At 36.1% G+C, this 20,647-nt stretch overlaps 1 long non-coding RNA gene across 1 annotated transcript in view; it reads left to right on the forward strand.

Moving 5' to 3' along the window:
- The window catches only part of LOC126951349 (uncharacterized), a 43,705-nt gene extending 27,718 nt beyond the window's left edge, over positions 1-15,987 (forward strand). Inside the window, exons 2-5 of the long non-coding RNA XR_007724443.1 lie at positions 2,862-2,971; positions 4,932-5,072; positions 7,161-7,269; positions 15,791-15,987. This is a non-coding gene — a long non-coding RNA (uncharacterized LOC126951349). The remainder of the gene's footprint in view (positions 1-2,861; positions 2,972-4,931; positions 5,073-7,160; positions 7,270-15,790) is intronic.
- Positions 15,988-20,647: the final 4,660 nt, after the last annotated feature.

Genomic DNA, 20,647 nt, shown 5'->3' on the forward strand with positions numbered 1-20,647 from the left:
ACAATTTAACTTTTTATGAGATCTGGTTTTCTTAAAATAGAACAATGTAAAGAGCTGTATCTATATTGGCTTCTTTTTGTTTTCCCAGAGATAATTGTAATACATCTTTCCCTCATTCTGTTTCCCTCATGTATCATGTTTAGTGGTACTTAGGTTTTTCTATGTAATATGAAACATTATAGGTAAGTGAAAGCCTGCAAAACACAATGTTAAATTTTAATTTTGATGATCCATTGGTACTTGGAAGTGTGTAATGGTTGGAAAAAGTTAAGGATGTAACTTCATTTTTTGAAATAATATGGGATGTGAGAAAGCAGATATGATTCACAAAGGAAAACAAAAGACAAGAAATGAGAGTGGATTGTTATGGTAAAGTGATAAAAGATGAAATTAGGAAAGCATAGAGTTATTCTAATATAGGAAAATTCTTCTTTAAAAGCTTTGTGAAAACACTGATTTTGAGTCTCAGCTTGTTTCCATAGTATCCCAGGTAAAAATACACTTTTCCTTCATTATTCATTGCCTTTGCACCAGCTGTTCCCTTCAACTAGATTCTTCTCTGCTATTCCAGTGCAGGGGTTCTTAATCTCAGCACTGTTGATATACTTGACAATTCGCACAGTTGTTTTTGCTGGGGGGTGGAGTGGAGACATCCTGTTCACTGTAGATTATTTAGTAGCATTGCTGTTTTAAAAATACTGGAAACAGTAATACAAATCTCCTACTACCACCACTCAGTCATCTTGTACCCTCTTTGAGAACAATTACTCTAGTGAAAACGTATAAATGAAACATAGCTGTAATGGAAAAAAAAATCAAGAGGTCACCTCGGAAAAGACTTTGAAATACCCAAGCCCTCCCTTCCAACAGATTTGATCATTTCTTTGTGCTTCTGTCATATGTTAAAGCAACCTCTTTTATTAAATTTATTTTACTGTTTGTCTTCATGGAACAAATATTTGTTCAATGCTTGAACTAGCTCGCTCTGGTGAATCTAGTGTTCTGGTGTGTATTTCTTTCCAAAAAGAAATATAATGTTTCATAATATAATGTCATCCTGAAATCAACCATGGGGGTAGTATTAATACCATGGAAAATGGAAAATGCTGCAAATCAGGTTTTTATTTTCCCTAGAGAGCTAATTATTAAACATTTAATAATACCCCTCATGCCTACTATATGCAACTCTTCTCTGAATAGTGGCAACATAAGGGACAAAAAGATGCCATGTCATTTAAAAGTTTTATTAACTGGATTGTGAACTCCTCAAAGAAAAGATTATTTTCTACTTACCTTCTAAATGGGGTACTAGCATAGTGAGTGATTCACTGATGACACTCAAAAAAGTTAATAACATTTATTTGAACATTCATTTAAATTATGAGCATGGAATTTCTTCAAAGAACTTTCTTAAACGATGGTTTTGCTTCTGTTTATTTTTGAATCTAGAACTTTCTTACAACAATTGGATGTTTCAGTGGTTAGTTTATTTTTATATTTCTAAAATCTAGTGATTCAGCAGGAACATTCTCTCAAGCTGCAGGAAGTTTTGCAGTTTAATTAAGGCTAACCTGAGCTTTTCAAAATGTTTTTTGTGATTTCTTACAATTACTTTGACCATTTCATTTACCAGGGACTTTTGTAAAGTGAAGCTTTCTCTTTCATTCTCCTAACGATTACTCTTCACTCCACGGGTTTTGCCTCATTTTTTCTTTTTCTTTCTTTTTTTCCCCTTGCTTTTCTTTCTCTTTACTTTTTTGGTGATTCAGACTTTTACATCTGTACTATATATTGATTTGTAAAGCCCTTTTTATTAGAACGTAAAATCAACACATTTTTAGAGAAGTGATTACACATGGGAAGGAGAGGAAGAGAAAAAAAGGATTAAGTTTTAGAAAGTTAGCTCTATCTGTGATTATTTCATTTTTTAAAAACTCCTAAAACAAAAATGACAATTTTTTAACTTTTGTTAAACTTGTATGTCGAATAAAGAAGTGAAAGTTTTCTCTACTGTGTGTATGTTTAAAATGTTTTACAATTATGATATAATAAAGCATTGTTTAAAAATTAGATAATCTAGAAAACATAATGGAAGTAAGGACTGGCCAGACTAATAACACCCAGTGGTGATATCCCATGTATGTATTAATAATAACCAGTGTGGCATGGGTACTGATCAGTCAGCAGGGGTTGTAAATAACTTCTGCTTGACTCTATTCATGCATACCTCCTGACACCTGTTCTGCCAGCAGCCACTGGAAACTACTGCCCATCTTTTGTTTATACCTTTATGGACTTTTTTGTGCATACCTTTATTTTTCACACTGTATATTTGAATATAGGCATGCTTTTATTTTCAGAAATTCCAGCACATGGTATTTTTTAGTAACAATTTTTATGGTTGTAGTTCTTCACTTATCTATTGTTAGTATCTCACACTGGATTCAAAACTTCAGAAAGTCAGGGCTCCAGTCTCTCCTGCTCACCATGATATATCTGGGACTTAGCCTAGTGCTTGTAATATGGAATACACAAAATATATATCATTAACTTTTTAAATATGAATAGATCAATAAGTACATTAGTATTTTTCTTGGTTGTGTAGTATTCTACATCCAGATATATCATAAATTATTGGATAATCTGTCGTTGGACATTTTGACTAATTATTTTCTCCCTGTATTTCCCGGGAGACTTCCCTTGTGCTCTTTTTCATTGTGCAGATTTTTAAGGCAAAGAGAAAGAATAGAATTTAGAGGAGGCTGTTGAGAAAAATGAAGATGGTATCATAATGTATTTGAGATATAACAGCACATTAACTGATTCCTTTGTGGTGATGGATGTATTAATACTTTCAACAGTAAAATCTTTGAGGACTTCTCAAGTCGAATGACCTAAGACTAACCAATTCTAAGAAATCTGAGAGGAGTATGACCTTTGGGAAACTGGTCCTAGAATGAACAACATACAGGTAAAGTGATTGAGTCACCAAAAGTTTGTGATACTGTGAGTGATAGTACTGGAATTTATACTGGTCTTTTGGGTTTGTCCAGGGAACATGTAGCCAAGCAAAGTAGATTACAAGCAACAGTTTGTGAAATGAATCCAAGTTTCCTCATTAACTTTGGCTTTCTATTGGGATGAAAGTTTAAAAATATTCAATTCTATTTTTGAAAACACTTTTCCAAGAGAGTATCTACAACTCTTTGTTCAAAAGACCTAACATATGCTGAAATTGATGTTCCTGCGGGAAGAGGGAGCTTTATGTTAGTACTTCCTGAACTTCTCAGCATGTTCCTTCTACATCCTCTCAGCTGTTGACCTTACAAGACAGTCTTTAAGTGTATACATTTGTGAAACATCCTAAATCCACAAAATATGGTCTTAATTTCAGACATAAACATACTCTCATGTATGATTAATTAATGTCTTCACTGTTAGAAAAAACAGATCCCAAAATGTGACTAAGGACCAATGTGGGCAACATACAGTCCTGATTCACTTCAAGTTAAGCATCAAGGTACAACAATAAAATCTCTTATGGAAATATTGTAGATGACTTTACTGGAGAATGATTTGATGGGCAATGAACCCCATTAGTGACTATAATAATTGAGTAAGTCTGTTCTCACACTGCAAATAAAGACATAACCAAGACTGGGTAATTTATAAAGAAAAAAGTTTAGTGGACTCACAGTTCCACATGGCTAGGGAGGCCTCACACTCATGGTGGAAGGTGAAGGAAGAGCAAAGGCACATTTTACATGGCAGCAGGCAAGACAGCATGTTTCTGTATGGGAAGTGCCCTTTATAAAACCTTCAGCTCTTGTGAGACTTATTCACTATCACAAGAACAGCACAGGAAAAGCACTCCCATATAATTCAATTCCTGGTCCCTCTCATGATATGTGGGGATTATGGGAACTACAATCCAATATGAGATTTGGATGGGGACACAGCCAAACCATATCAATAATTAAAGGAAGAGGTGGGCCAGGCCTGGTAGCTCACAACTGTAATCCCAGCCCTTGGGAAGGCTGAGGTGGGCAGATCACGAGGTCAGGAGTTCTTGACCAGCCTGACCAACATGGTGAAACCCTGTCTCTACTAAAAATACAAAAATTAGCCAGGCATGGTGGCATGCACCTGTAATCCCAGCTACTCGGGAGGCTGAGGCAGGAGAATCACTTCAACTCAGGAGGCGGAGGTTGCAGTGAGCTGAGATTGTGCCCCTGACTCCAGCCTGGTGATGGAGTGATACTCCCTGTCAAAACAAAACAAAACAAAATACAGGAAGAGGTAAAAGAGATTCCAGAGTATTTTTTATTTATTCACTAAGAACAGTGACTATGCAAATACTTATGGTGTTCAATGTTCATTTATTATAGAAATATTCACGCCCTGAAGATTGCATTATAGTGCACAAAAGCTGTCGCTGTCTCCTGGTAGTAGTGAAATGGCATTGTTAGAACATGGATAAAAACACAAATCTTGTTTGAGTGAAGAGATTTAAAGTCCACAACAGCTATTACTCACTAACTAAACCAATTTCCAATAGAATATATGCAATAAAAAGGTCAAAGGTGGGATAATCTTAGTAAATATAACCAAAATGAAATCATATCACTACTGTGTACAAAAGTGTCATTAGTAAAACAATTGCAGGGAAAGGGAGTCCTTGAGGACTTCCTGGTGACTAAAATTTCAATCACATATAAGAATATAAAATATATTCTTATATATATATTTTTATATTCACATATAAGAATATATAAAATATATTTTATATTCTTTTATATATATATATAAGAATATAATAACTTTTCTTATATTCACTCATGATAGACAGTCTAACTTTGATGTACATCAGGAACAGAACCATAAGTCATTGGTTTCCTTTGGTTTTGAATTTGATATCTTCCACTACCTAGATTTAGGCATCCATGAATGTAAATCATACGTTCCCGAAGGCCCTGGAGCGCAAGCAGAATTCACCTGGTAAATACTGCTAAATGTTTTCAGGGCCCTTCCGTCCAGCCGGGGTGAGAATTCACCATCTGCTTTGAAACCAGGTGAGCAAACAAAACCACATGTTGCTGACTTACATAATTCCTTCAAGGAGAAAAGAAGCCTTGGGCCACTAAATGTCAAAGCTGCTTATTTCTCAGCTTAGTTGAGTGCAGACTCAGCAGTGCTGTGATGGAGGTTAGAAGGTGAATGACTGCACAAGTCTGAGCCAGGAGTCTGGGCAGAAGACAATGATTAAAAAAATATTTTTATCTAACCTTTGTTAAAATAAAACTCTCAGGAGAATAATGGTTTCCTTTCTAAATTAGCTTTGCTTATACCTACAAGGTACAAAGGACAGTGGCAATAGATTGATGATTGTAAACTGACACTTAAATTTTTACATGCAGAAAATGGAATGATGAAAAAATATTAATGACTATTGCCATTGCTTCCCACAAGTTAACCAACAAAATCAAATCATGAGACACAATGTCTAAATGCTTTGTATTTTTATAGCTTCTTTTTATAATTCTTCATTTTGTTCAATATTTAAGTTATTCACTAGCATTCTCTGCTTGGGTTTTAAATTGCCCTTTAGTAACTGATTATTGATGTTCACTGTGGCAGATATATTTTTAGCCTGTTCATAGACTACCAATTAATAATTATTTTTCCACTTCACGTAACAACAATGCAATTGTTTTAAAAATCTACTAATTCTGGTTTCTGGTCTAAGTTGGAGGAATTTAACAATTCATAAGTAATGATACTGTATTTCTAAATAAAGTTTTCTTTATAAAAATTTTATAAAATGTTAAATTTTTATGAGAATTATGGTTATGTGGAGAGTAATAGATACAGACACTGGCTAAATTAAGGTACAATGGAGCATATTAGAAGGATGTGGCTAGATATGGGAAGCCTGACAGGAAAGAAGAGACAGAAAGCAAACTTTGAGCAGGCAAAAACCAATCAGCTCTGGGTGGCCTCAGTAGCTGTATAGTCATATCTGTGTACAACCGCTGTCCCTGCGACAGTTCACTGAAGGTTTGAGGTGCTGGAAGAGAGTCAGAATTATAATATTCAGGCTATACATAATTTTAGGGAAAAATGATTAAGAAGAAGCATCTCCCAGGGTCACCTGAAGCAAATCTAATCTGCAACATGAAGGCAGCACATCAGTAGTTGTCTGGAGCTGGAGGTTGGGTGGTATGGATTTATCTGGGAAGAGGCACAGGAAATCCTTTGAAGTGATGGAAATGTACATCTTGATTAGGTTTGATAGTTACACTGGTGTATAAATTTGTCAAACATTTTGGTAATGTAAACTTGGATAAATTTTGTTGTGTGTAAAGTATACACCCACAAAGTTGATTTTAAAAAGACATCCAGAAATGTTGCACTTTGTAAATTATATTAAAATATACCTATAAGTAGTTTGACAATAACAATGAATAAACCAACTATGTTCACCACAGCTCTAGAATGACAGAAATTGACTTTTGGCATGACAGTGTAAGGAGCTCCAGATAAAATCAGCAACCATTTGAAGTCTTGAGAAATGGTACTACGTACAAATAGCAAATAAAATAATATCTACTTGAGAAAATCTATAAAAAGCAGTAAAAAAAAAAAAAGCAATAGTCTATAGTATTTAAGTCCAAACTGCTCTCTTTTTTTCCCTTCTCAGATCAGTAAGGTGTAGAGATTTCACTGAAATCAAGAACACAGGACCTGCTCCCCACCCCGCTTCTTTGCTCCCAGTTGGAGAGCTTTCTTTTTAGGAGGAGTAAGATGTCAGTATTTCTTATCTTACACAGAGCTACCTACTGCAGAGGCTGAGTGCGGTTGAGAAGTGGAGGTCACCTTCATCTGCCCATTTCCCACCCATGGCACAGATACGTTTTGCTTTAGGTGTGGAATGCTGAGGATATGGGGTAGGGGCCCTAATCATCTTTGACTTGGCTTGTGAGGAGGCATGTTTCAGCACCAGAAGAAGTGAGCCACAGGGACCTTAGGCTACTTTTGTATTCTGTACAGTTTTCCACCACCAAGTGCTCAGCTTCTAGAGTGAGAGTGATATCTAGGGATATCACTCAGAGAAAAGTTTACCAACAAGCCATAAAAGAGCATCTAATTTCTTCCCAAAGGAACTGACTTCAGTTGCAACATATTTTGGAGAAGTTCAAGCTTGAAAGTACTCATAAGAACAGCGGAGACTGTGGTAGAAGCCAACTGAGAAAAAATATGGTCTAAATTGTAAGTTGGTACCACAGAATAAGGTAGGTGGGAGGTGCCACGTTGGAGTAAAAAATGATAAAAATGACTTCAATAACTTTCTTCAAAGGAGCTAAAATTTTTTAGGATTTATTTGTATGGTAATTTATGTTATAGGGCATTGTTATAAAAAATAGAGATACCATTCAGCAATTAATGAAGTTTAACAGATAGGTCCAGTAAGGGAAAGGTAAAAACAAAGCTCTACCAAAACCACTGTCATCCCAGAGTGACCGTGGGCATACCTAAAGCTGTGTCTCCCTAAAAAGTGACATCAGAGGTTTAACACTGAAAGAATGGGTAGATTTCCCTGAAATAACCCTGCAGCCTCTAAACAAATAAATAAGCAAGTAACAAGCCCCAAGAGGGCATGAAGGGACAGTACCCAGAAATGCTACAATATGTTTCCTAAAATGTCCAGTTTTTATTAAAAAAAGTATAAAAGATGCAAAGAAACAAGAAAGTATAACAATACACCAGAGGTTTAAAGAAAAGAGCAGGCAGCAAACTCCCTGTAAGAGCACACACACAGAAAACCATATTTGTCAGAAAAAGACTTTCCATTAAACAACTATAAACAAGTTCATAGATCTAAAATAAATTAGTATTAAAGAAATAAAAGTATGATGACAATGCCACCTCAAATACAGTATATCCATAGGAAATAAAACATTGTAAAAATAGTCAAATGAAAATGTTAGAGTTAAAAATGCAGTAAGTGGGAAAAAATACACTAGACGAGCTTAACAATAGATTTGGACAGAAAAAACAACCTTGAAGAGAGCTCAGTAAAGATTATGTGAGCCTAAAAACAGAGAGAATAAAAAAATAAAGAACAATAAAGAAAGCCTCTAAGAAAACATTACGTGTAATAGGATACCAAAAGGGAGGAGAGAGAGAAAGGAGAAGAAAATATATTTTAAAAAATAATGGCTGAAAACTTCCTAAATCTGTTCAAAACCAATAATCTACATATCAAGGAAGCCCAACAAATTCCAAGGAGGGTAAACACAAAGATCTTCACAATAGACACATAATAATAAAAATGGTGAAAGTCAAAGACAAGGAGAAAATTGAAAGCAATAAGAGAAAAATGACTTATTACTTAAAAGAGAATACAAATAAAATTAATAGCTGATTTTTTTTTCCTTTCTTTCTTTTCTTTTGTTTTCTCTCTTTCTTTTTTTTTTTTTTTTTTTTGACAAAGGCTTGCTCTCTCACTCAGGCCAGAGTGCAATATTGTGATGAAGGCTCACTGCAGCCTTGGCCTCCCATGTTCAAGTGATCCTTCTCACTTCAGCCTCTTGAGTGGCTCGACCACAGGTACATGCCACCATACCTAGCTATTTTTTGGAGAGACAGAGTCTCCCTATGTTGCTCAAGCAGGTCCCGAACTCCTGGGTTCAAGCAATCCTCCCACCTTAGCCTCCCGAAATGCTAGGATTGCAAGTGTAAGCCATTATACTTGGCCAATAGCTGATTTCTCATCAAAAAAGAAAAAAAAAGAAATAAAAAATGGAAGCCAAAGATAGTAGAATAATCAAAGTGCTTAAAGTAGAAACAAGCAAAATGAAAATGCCAACTAAAATTATTTTATTTTATTATTTTACTTTAAGTTCTGGGATACATGTGCAGAATGTACAGGTTTGTTACATAGGTATACATGTGCCATGATGGTTTGCTGCACCTATCAACCCGTCATCTAGTCCTTAAGCCCAGCATGCATTAGGTATTTGTCCTAATGGTCTCCCTCCCCTTGCCCCTGACTCCCCAATAGGCCCCAGTGTGTGATGTTCCCCTCCCTTTGTCCATGTGTTCTCATTGTTCAACTCCCACTTATGAGTGAGAACATACGGTGTTTGGTTTTCTGTTCCTGTGTTAGTTTGCTTTGCAAAATATAAGAATTTTGTAGTGTATACCCAAAGGATTCTACTATAAAATTCTTATATTTAGCAAAGTTATATTTAAAAAATGAGCTGGGCATGGTGGCTTATGCCTGTAAACCCAGCACTTTGGGAGACCCAGGCAGGTGGATCACGAGGTCAGCAGATTGAGACTATCCTGGCTAACACGGTGAAACCCTGTCTCTACTAAAAATACCAAAAAAAAAAAAAAAAAAAAAAAGCCGGACATGGTGGCGGGCGTCTGTAGTCCCAGCTACTAAGGGAGGCTAAGGCAGCAGAATGGTGTGAACCTGGGAGGCAGAGCTTGCAGTGAGCCGAGATCACGCCACTGCACTCCAGCCTGGGTGACAGAACGAGACTCTATCTAAAAAAAAAAAAAAAAGAAAAAAGAATTTGATTTTTCACATCTAACTTCATAAAAGATATTGGTCTATAGATTTCTTTTTTTATCGTGTCCTTGTCTGGTTTGAGTATCAGGGCAATGCTGGCCTCTATCATCTGAGGCATGCTAGGAGGATTCAACATATGCAAACCAATAAACATGATTCATCACATTAACAAAATCAAGGTTAAAAAAAGTATATGATCACTTCAAAAGACACACATAAAAATCATTTGATAACATTGACCACCCCTACATGATAAAAACCCTCAACACATTAAGTACAAATGGAACATACCTTAGCACAGCCATGTATGACAAACTTAAAGCCACCAACTTGACCTTCAGATTGAATGCACTCCGTATCAAAATACAAAATATATTTTGCACAGAAATAAGTAAAACAATCCTAAAATTTGTGTGGAAGCTCAAGACGCCAAATAGCCAAAGCAATCTTGAGCAAAAGTGCAAAGCTTGAGGTATCACACTACCTGACTTCAAAATGTACCACAAAGCTATACTAACCAAACTAGTATGATACTACCATAAAAAAAAAATACAGGCCAATGGAACAGAATAAAGAACCCCAAAACAAAGCCACATATTTACACTCAACTTATTTTTGACAAAGGTGCGAAGAACACACATTGGGGAATAGGCAGTGTCTTCAAAATAAATGGTTCTGTGAAAACTTAGATATCTACAGGCAGAAGAATGAAATTAGACCCCTACGACTCATCATATACAAAAGAAAGCAACCCAAAATGGATTGAAGACTTAAATGTAAGACCCAAAACTATGAAACTACTGGAGGAAAACCTAAAAGAAACAAATTTATTTGAGCCCAGTAACATTGTTCATATAACATTTAAAAACAGATTGTGAGGAACAGGGCTTATATTCATCTTTTCTGGTCAGGTAGCCTTCCTTATCTCTTAGACTTATATCTGTACATTAAGGCAAAATTCAAGTATTGAGCCAACTACCTCAGTCTCCTTCCTCTGAAGTTATAGTAATGTTTTCCGTTTCTGTTTTCATCTTGACTCTAATTGGAATAAACATTTTTTTCAAAGGCAAAGATTATTACATATTAAAAAACTTCTATAGTTCAGTATGTTCATAGTACATTAAAAAATTTGTGTGTCTATCTACAGCTATTAATCCTGTCTCTCAGAGTGAGTTCCCATTGCTAACATGAAAAACACAGACCACAAAAATTGAAATGGGTATTTCTATTCTTACTTCTCTCAAAAACAGAAATCTAAAATATATTAAGAGATTTTTCACAAGTCACATAACAAACCTGAGGTTGAGCCATAGACCCCATGGCTTCTCCCATTTTGCCTTAGTAATCATTCTTTCATTTAAAAGGAAATATAAAATCTGTATTATTACTCTAAGTTATTCTAATATCAAATAAGTTATAATTAACCCTATGTATCAGAAACTGTTTTAGGCAACAACATTTTCCTCTAAATACCAACTGGAATTTTGTTATTAAAAATAGTGTCTAAGTTTCCTAACTTGTCCTCATCCTAGTTGCAAAGTTTGGCTCAAAGGAAAGCATCATATGACTCTCACAGGGCACTGGAAATGTATATTTCATGGTGCCCTGCATTAAGCATCTACTAGCAAAGGAACACGGCTTGGGAGTCATATACTTGAATATTCTTTGCATACATCTGTGTGAATGCAGAAAGTCCTCTTGATCTTTATAAGCCTCGTTTTCCTAGACTATAAAATAAAGAAATTTTCTTATTTATTTCAAAAAGTTTAAACATGAAAACAATGTAAAAAAGGAAGTGCTGATATTATTAATACATTTCCCACAGCACCTGACTGTAAAGCATTATCTGCTTGGTGGGTCATTGCTAAATCCCTCCTTTCCCTTCCTGACTATTTTCAGTGTTTACTTTCACTTGTCTTCACAGAAGCCAGGACCATCTTCTGTGACATACCTAGAGCATGTATGAACATTCATTATAGAGTGAAAAGCAGGGTTGTCTGTGATCAGTTACCTAGGAATGCCATCCCCTGACTCCACAAGCATGAGACGTGAGTCTTTTTCTCTCCAGTGGGAGGGCTACAACCATCCAGTCATCCTTGGGACATGTGATATTTGGGTAGTTTGCCTTTCCCAGCAGTTTCCTAAAGATCTGCAGGATCCTTAACTCAGACAACCAGTTGCCTAGGTCTGACATCATAAGGCATTCTCAGGGTCAGTGTGCACATTAAAAATGAAAGAGCCATCAGGGAGTGGGGTCTGCTCCTGGAGCACAGCAGCACTGTGGCCTGTAGGCCCTGAGCCAAGCACACCTCTCTTGAGGAGTGGTGACCACCTGCTCCCTCATAGTCCCTTTCTTGCCTTGCAAAGTGTCCCAAAAGCTTATCTGATTCCCACACCCCACCACATTTTATTTCTTTGCTTCTTAGTACCCACCTCACCATAATCCTTAGAAACAGAGATCATGCCTTTTCCACTGGTTCTCCTTTTCTTTTTGTCCTCCAGTGCTTAACATGGCACAAGGCACATAGTAAACATTTAGTAAAAAGATTTAATGTGTCAAACTATTAAATAGCTAAGGAAGGACTGGAGGCCTAGAGAACCTGAATTAGTTCAGGTTTATATGGAGATCATTTTTTTTCTGTAAGGAAAATAGAAAAGATAAGTCTTAGAATTAATGTGGTTCAGATGGGCAGAGGGAAACTGGATAGGAGATAATAGCAGAGGACTCAGAACAAATACTTATTGTGTGTTCAGGGGAGAAAAAAAAGGAACTCAATTTAGCCTTTTTGGATTTACGGACAAGCCAGAGAGAAATGCAGAGACAAACACAAGTTTAGGGCTGCCTTGCTGGGAACACTTACCCTGCCTGGATTTACCCTGGGTGTCGAGCCAGCTTCCCCAGCACTTTTCCTACGTGAGGCTGTATTGATTGCTCGGGTTAAGTGGAGGTGTCTTATTATTTGTGTAGGTCAGGCTTTCCTGTTATAACTTGCAGTTCACTTTTCATTTATTTTAAAAATCAGCAAAAGCAAAAACCCCAGCAGCTGCCTAGGGTGCTTTTTTGCTGAGATGAAGGTTAAGATTTATTAGCTACATTCCCTATAACATTGTTTTGTCCAAGCAAACTCTCTCTCCTGTTTGCTTTAATTGTTGGAATAAATAGGGAGACATAAAGTAAAAGTAAATAAAGAGAAGCCAGTGATCATATCCTTTGGCTTTTCATTAGTCTCTATAGGAGTTAGGCAGTCAGTCAACAAGTTTTGAGCAACCTATTACTGAATGCATCAATATATGCTAGTAACGGAAGTTTTTTGCCTCAGTTGGACGTAATAAACATTGCTCTCATCACAGTTCAATGTCTATTTGACAATTACTACAATGATGCCTGTCCATGAATAATTAATGAGATGCCATGGAGTTCCAGCAAGGCATTCTATCTACACATAGGCTCCAGTGTCATCGGTGGCTGGTATGATCAACAGAAGGAGAATCATTGATATTTGTGTAACACCAAAGCCAGAGTTGTCCCTTTGGTGGTAGACACTTCACTAGGCCTCTTAGACAAACAAGCCTTCTTAGCAGAGGTGTCAACTCATTGTATGACCTGTCCTCAGGATATGTCACCCCTTTGGTACGTAGAACGCTCCTGTCAGCATTACAATAATAATACCCTGCCGGGCGCGGTGGCTCACGCCTGTAATCCCTGCACTTTGGGAGGCCGAGGCGGGCGGATCACGAGGTCAGGAGATCGAGACCATCCTGGCTAACACGGTGAAACCCCGTCTCTACTAAAATACAAAAAATTAGCCGGGCGCGGTGGCAGGCGCCTGTAGTCCCAGCTACTCGGGAGGCTGAGGCAGGAGAATGGCGCGAACCTGGGAGGCGGAGCTTGCAGTGAGCCGAGATGGTGCCACTGCACTCCAGCCTGGGCGACAGAGTGAAGACTCCGCCTCAAAAAAAAAAATAAAAATAAAAATAAAAAAATAATAATACCCTGGAAGTATTGGAAGTGTGGGACATTTCTAAGAGAGAACTGACTTTAAAAAATAAAGATGGATAATGAATAAGAGCATTTGTGTGCATCAGAAGAAAGTACATTCAAGAGTAAGTCTGCTCTAACTTGGCTTCATTAAGTCAGCACCTCTAGGAACTTTGGCCATAGAAGAACCAAGGAAGGAGGCTAAAGCTGTAAATCTAATGATAAAAATTATAACGCAAATCCCATCTTCAAGTTTGCTAGTGACTACCATGTTAAGTGACCCAATTTCAATACTAAAAATGTGTTTGAAAGATATTTCAATTGCTCTAGTGCTCCAGAAAAGATTATAAATGTTTTGTGTATGTATATTACATATGTGTGTATGTTTGTATGTATACATATATAAATATGTATGTATATTTTTGTATGTATATATGTACATATATGTATATATACCCAGATATAGAAATATACCTATATGTGTACATATATATGTGTACATAGATACATGTGTGTTCACATACACATATGTACACATATACACACATATATATGACAGAGGTGTGTATATCACAGAGGTGTATATGTGTATATGTGTATATATACTTGCATATATGTATATGTATGTATGTGTGTATAGACATATATACACATACATATGTGTGTATAGACATATATATGCATATATGCATATACTATATTTATATACAAAATATTTGTTTATACACACACACACAGAGAAGGAGAAACAGCAGAAACACAAAGAGATAGACCTCTAAGCAAACAAAGTTACACAAATGTGAGGGTACAGACATATAAAGAAAACAGGGACAAGCTGACTTCTTTGTAAAACTCTCCATCTAATAAAACTCTTAGAATACTGTCTTCGAAAATATTAGCATTTAAAAACTTTTGACAATTCCTATGTTATCTTTAAAATGAATAAATTTAACAATTGATACCACTTATTTTCCTCACCTGCGCATTTCACCATTCTTTACTCTTCTGCTTTCTAGGAAGGAGGAGCACCCTAGGTCTAGAGTAAGGTTGCTCAGACCGGGTTCCTTGGAGAAGCCTCAGGGAGTCTGTGTCCTATGCAATGTTTAATGAAAGAGGTTATTTTTATTTTACTTTTGCAGTTTGTTTGAGGAGGCTCTCAGGCATGTTTCAACGTTAAGAGGTTTTAAGAGTGATAATAAAAAAGAGATCATTGGCCAGGCGCAGTGACTCAGGCCTGTAATCTCAGCACTTTGGGAGGCCGAGACGGGTGGATCACGAGGTCAGGAGATCGAGACCATCCTATCTAACACGGTGAAACCCCGGCTCTACTAAAAAATACAGAAAATTAGCCAGGTGTGGTGGCAGGCGCCTATAGTCCCAGCTACTTGGGAGGCTGAGGCAGGAGAATGGTGTGAACCCGGGAGGCAGAGCTTGCAGTGAGCTGAGATCACGCCACTGCGCTCCAATCCGAGTGACAGAGCGAGACTCCATCTCAAAAAATAAAAATAAAAATAAGATAATTTCTTTGCTAATGCATGGCCAATTCTTCCATCCACATAGTGTTTCACTTTGGGAATTTTTAATGTTTCAACCTCCAACCTGAGTGATGGAGAATGGGTCCTGTTTGTTGCAGGGAATATAGATAGTATGATAAGAAGTTTGTAGTCTAATGTCATTTTAAGGATTTTATTTTCCCATAGGTTCTGTAGCTACAGAAAGCAGGTATTTTTCTATTTTTACCACTCATCCTGTGGCATTTTCATGTCCAAGTTATGAGGAATTTTCTAGGGGTGTGTGTGTGTGTGTGTGTGTGCATGCACAGGTGAAAAATAATATTTTCTAACTCTAGGGTCAACCTGGGTCTGCCTAAGGATCATCTCTCCATCTCCACCTGCCATAGTGCATAAGATTTACTAACTAACTCATATTGGACCTGGAGAATCACCAGCAATTTTATTCATATAAATCATCTCAGTGTTTCATGAGGATGAAAGGCAGAGTAGTAGATGGTCCAATAATTCATCCTATGATTTCCTGAAGCAAGCCTGAAGATTCCCCTGAGTTGGCCTCAATCTGTCTTAATTTTATTTCCTCAGTATGCCTAGTCTGTCAGCTTCTTGTGGTCATGAATATTTTGTCTTGTCCCATTATTGTATCTCCAAGGCCTGCAACACAAGAGGGCTCAGCACAGATTTGTGCTGGTGATACTGGTATTTTGTTATCATTTTCAGGAACCTTCTTATTCACCTGATCTACTGAAGAAAATGAGTAAAATCTGCACATGAGATTACTTTGGTTGGGTCCAACAGATAAACAGATGTTCCTGCCAGACAATTCACTCTGCATTAACATAAAGCCAGTGGAGAAAGAAAAATGATATGTTTCATTAAGTTGTGGTAGCCTGCTCTTGTATTCATCAATTTATACTTTACTAAAAATGTCTGTTGGCTAATGTGTAGAGATGATCATAATAAATGTTAATCGCTTCTAGCAGTTTATCTTTCTCGTCACGATCATCCCTTTGCTCTCATTCCAATTTCAATCAAAACACACAGATGTAGAGTTTATTGGGATGAGACAGACTGGAGATTTATAGTCAATGTACCTCCCAGCAATTAAGAGAACTTATCCAAACAACTCCCATCTAAGTTGATTGAAATTTAGGTCTATTTATCCTGAAAATTAGAAATTTCTATAAAATAAAAACACAATTATACATTCCAAAAAGACCGGTCAAGTTAATATCTTGTATTTTTATTCAGACAGTAGCACTTGGGAACAAATTGCTCTACTACTTTCCCTTGACCACTAGCACCCCATGATTCAGACATTTCCCTTTCAATTTAGCAGATGAGATCTGAAAAATCATATAGTAAAAAATATAAATGCATATATATTTTAATATGTATTAAAGGCTGAAGAATGCAACCTTAAAGCTGAACATCTATTTATAAAAAAGTTGGTAGGATTGTAGAAAACTGCCTTTAAAAAATGATTTGAGTTTTAAAAGTTCAAAAATATATGTTAGTAAGTTTTTGAATAAATGTAAGGAAAGTAGATATATTTGTCAGTAGTTAAAATATTCAACTCTTCATCTGGTGTCAGCACCCTTATTCTCCTCTTAAAATGATTTGCTATGGTTTGAATGTTTCCCCAAACTTCCATGTGTTGGAAACCTGATTCCCACTGCAACAGTGCTGAGAGGTAGGGCTTTTAAATGGTGATTAGTTCATGTCTCTGCGCTCCTTAACAGATTAATGGCATTATGCTGGGAGTTATCACAGGAGTGAATTACTAATAAAATGGTAACTCTTCTCTTTATTATCCTAATGAAAAGAATGAATCTGGCCCACTTTCTCTCTTGCCTCATCTTGTGATCTCCTGCCCTTCCACCTTCGGCCATGGGATGGTGTGGCAGAAACAACTTTATCAGACGCTAGCACTTTGATATGGGACTTTCCAGCCTCAGAACTGTGAAAATTTTATTTTCTTTGTAAATTATCCCATGTGTGGCATTCTGTTGTAGCAACACAAAGAAGACTAAGACACCATCCCTCCATCTCTGCTAATTCTTGTGGTATTACTGGAGCTGCTTCCTTCTGTAACTACAAAGGTGAGTATATGACCTGCCCTGGCAATCAGAGTAACACATCCCTCTGACTAGAGCAATTAGTTCATCCTTGGTTATGACCAAACCATAGCTCAATGAGGCTCAGTTCTGGGTCTTTTTTGAACCTCGTAGTAGAGGAAAGCTGAGCTGCTGAAAACAGATAATAATCTTAGAGTAACAAGCATCCATATTACAGTAAAAAAGGGACAATATAAAAGTGGATTTAAACAAAGAATAATAGACCTGAGATTGAAAGACAGGTAATTAGAAATTTTATTGCATCCCTGGATGCAGTCAGGCTTTAAACTAATATTCTGAAACTTTTTTTAAAAAGTATTTTTTAAAGTTTATTTCTAGGCCAGGCGCGGTAGCTCATGCCTGTAATCCTAGCACTTTGGGAGGCCGAGGCGGGCGGATCACAAGGTCAGATCGAGATCATCGTGGCTAACACGGTGAAACCCCGTCTCTACTAAAAATACAAAAAGCTAGCCGGGCGAGGTGGCCAGCGCCTGTAGTCCCAGCTACTCGGGAGGCTGATGCAGGAGAATGGCGTGAACCCAGGAGGTGGAGCTTGCAGTGAGCCAAGATTGTGCCACTGCACTCCAGCCTGGGTGACAGAACCAGACTCCGTCTCAAAAAAAAAAAAAAAAAAAGTTTATTTCTAAAAATCTGTTATATACAGTTCATATATATAATGTCTATAATAAAATTTATATATTATATAAATTGTATATATAAATATAACCCTGGAGAGTCCCCAGAGACCTTCCTGCCTATTTCCCCCTCTAAATTCTAGACTGTCAAATAGCTGGTGAGACAGCTGAGCGGTCAAATAAGTTGATGAACTGTTTTCTTCTAATTTAGCAAAGTTCAGTGGTGACCTTGAGATAAGTAGTATTAGTAGATTAGTAGAGGACCACAGCTTGATTGGAATGGATTTAATAGCAATTAAAAAAAGAGAAGTTGAAATAGAGATTAGGTGTTTTTGTTGAGGTCTGTTGTCGGGGGAGCAAACAAATGCTGGCAGGCAGGAGAAGTGGGGCCAATAACATTCACATTATTGATAATTCTTACTGCATATAACTGAAATTGTACTGTCTACCTGACCATAAATGATTGCCCAAGAATGAGTCACCAACCAAGGTGAGTCAATGTATAGACTAACAATGGCAAATAATAATCTGGTATGAAAGAAGTGACCTGTAGACATGATGGCAATAGTTGGACCAATCTGAGTCTTTCCAAAAGAATTTGAATCAGAAACATTGAACCAGAAATAGTTGAGATGCTGGTACAAACAGAAAAGGCTCAAAAACATACTAAGTCAAACAGAATCAGATAATGTAATTTAATGATTTTTAATAGCAGTTCATAGTGGCTAGAAGAATCAACAAAATCCCATTTTTACCAGTTAGACTCTAGGCTATCTCAGTTAACTTAGCAATGGTGGATTGTAAAGAATTATTCAGATTTTGTGAGATTCAATTTTGAAATTCCTTACTGTGTTTTCCTGAATTTACTATTTAAAAGGCAATGCATTCACATGGTGCAAAATCCCAAGGGTGCAACAGGATTTATAGTAAAAATCTTCCTGCTGCCCCCACTCCCAAGTACCTAGTTTTTCACTCCGAGGCAATGACTTATCAGTGGTCTGCATACACTCCTAGAGTCATTGTGTGTATTAAACCAATATGTGTATAAAAGTATGTGTGGGTGTATGTGTGCCCAAATATACATGCTTTTATCAAAAAATGTGAAAATTAATTTATGTCAGTACATAAAAAACTTCCTCATTCTTTTCTTTAGCGGTGGATGCAACATGGTGTAATCATGTCCCATATTGATGGACATGGGATTATTTCCTATCTTTGGCTTTTATACATAAAGCTGCAGTGAGGAACTTTACATCCAAGTCATTTTGCATGCACAAAGTTTACCTACATAATGTATTTCAGAAGTTAAGTTCTGGAATTAAATGAGCAGGTGTTTATAATTCTGACAGGTGTTGCCAAATGACTTTCCACAGTGGTTGTAAAAAGTTACATTTCTATGAAAGTTGTGTCCCCACATCCTAGAAAACAGAGTTCATGATCAAATAATATTTTTAAATATTTGCCTATCAAAAGGTAATATGTATCTCTCTATAGGTTTAAATGATAATTATCTTATTGTGAGAGAGGCTAGGAATCTTTTCACATACTTAAGAGCCACTCCTATTTTTTTTTTTTAATATTTGTTTATTTCTTCTTTGGGTTGTTGATCATTTTTCATATCAAGTGTAGTGGCCCTTTCTATGAGACAGAAATTAGCTCTTTGTCTAATATTCATTGTAAATACTTTTAAACCATTTCCCCTATGTTTTTATTTCTTCGTGATGCATTTTTCTGTGAAAGAAGATCTCACATGTGTGTCTGTGTGCACGCTTGGTAATTGAATTTGTTAAAATATTTCTTTAATATGGCTTCCAGCTTACGTGTAATATCTAGAAAGGTCTTTCTTATTCAAAATTATAAAACAATTATTTTCCATTTTAAAAATACTTCTATTTACCTTTTTTGATAGTTAAATCTCTAATTCATTTTGAAATAACCAGTGTCTAAGATGTGAAAAGCTAATCGAATTTATCCAATTTTTTCTTCTTTCCCAGAATGAATATCTAGTTTTCCCAATACTCATTAAATGCAATATTTTCCAACTGATTTGAAGTATTTTGTTTATCATATACTAAATTTTGATATTTTCAGAACCCTCTCTTCAGTTTTTATTTGGTTCCATTTAATTTGTTCATTCATTGGTAATAAACTGTTTTAACTTGTGTAACTAATTCATGTATATTAATATAACTTTATAATATATTTAGTCCTCTCATTACTTTTCATTTATTATAGCTAATTTTTTTAACATATGAAATTTAGAATCTCAGCTGTGCATTATTGATCAGTTCCATTTCCTAACCAAGAATAAAAATTTAGTAATGACACATATATGAGAAAAACTTGCTCAAATATGCATATTTCTTCTCTCTCTATATATATATATGTAGTTGATATACATAAAGATATATATAGTTGCTATATATATAAAGTTATATATAGTTGATATATATAAATATATATAGTTATATATATAAACATATGTATAGTTGATATTATATAAACATATGTATATTTGATAGATATATAAATATATGTATAGTTGATATATATATAAACATATGTATAGTTGATATATATATAAACATATGTATAGTTGATATATATACATATATATCTCTTCCTCTCTCTCAGCAATGGTAAGCTCTCTCCTTTCCCTGGCTCCAAAGTTCTCAGTTTGATATAGTTTTGGTATTTGTCTCCACCCAAATCTCATGTTGGATTACAATCCCCAATACTGAAGGCAAGAGATGGTTGAAAGTGTTTGCATCCTGAGGGTGGATCCTTTATGGCTTGGTGCTGTCTTCATGATAATGTGTGAGTTC

Source organism: Macaca thibetana, chromosome 3 (assembly GCF_024542745.1).
Source record: "Macaca thibetana thibetana isolate TM-01 chromosome 3, ASM2454274v1, whole genome shotgun sequence".
NCBI classification, from domain to species: domain Eukaryota; kingdom Metazoa; phylum Chordata; class Mammalia; order Primates; family Cercopithecidae; genus Macaca; species Macaca thibetana.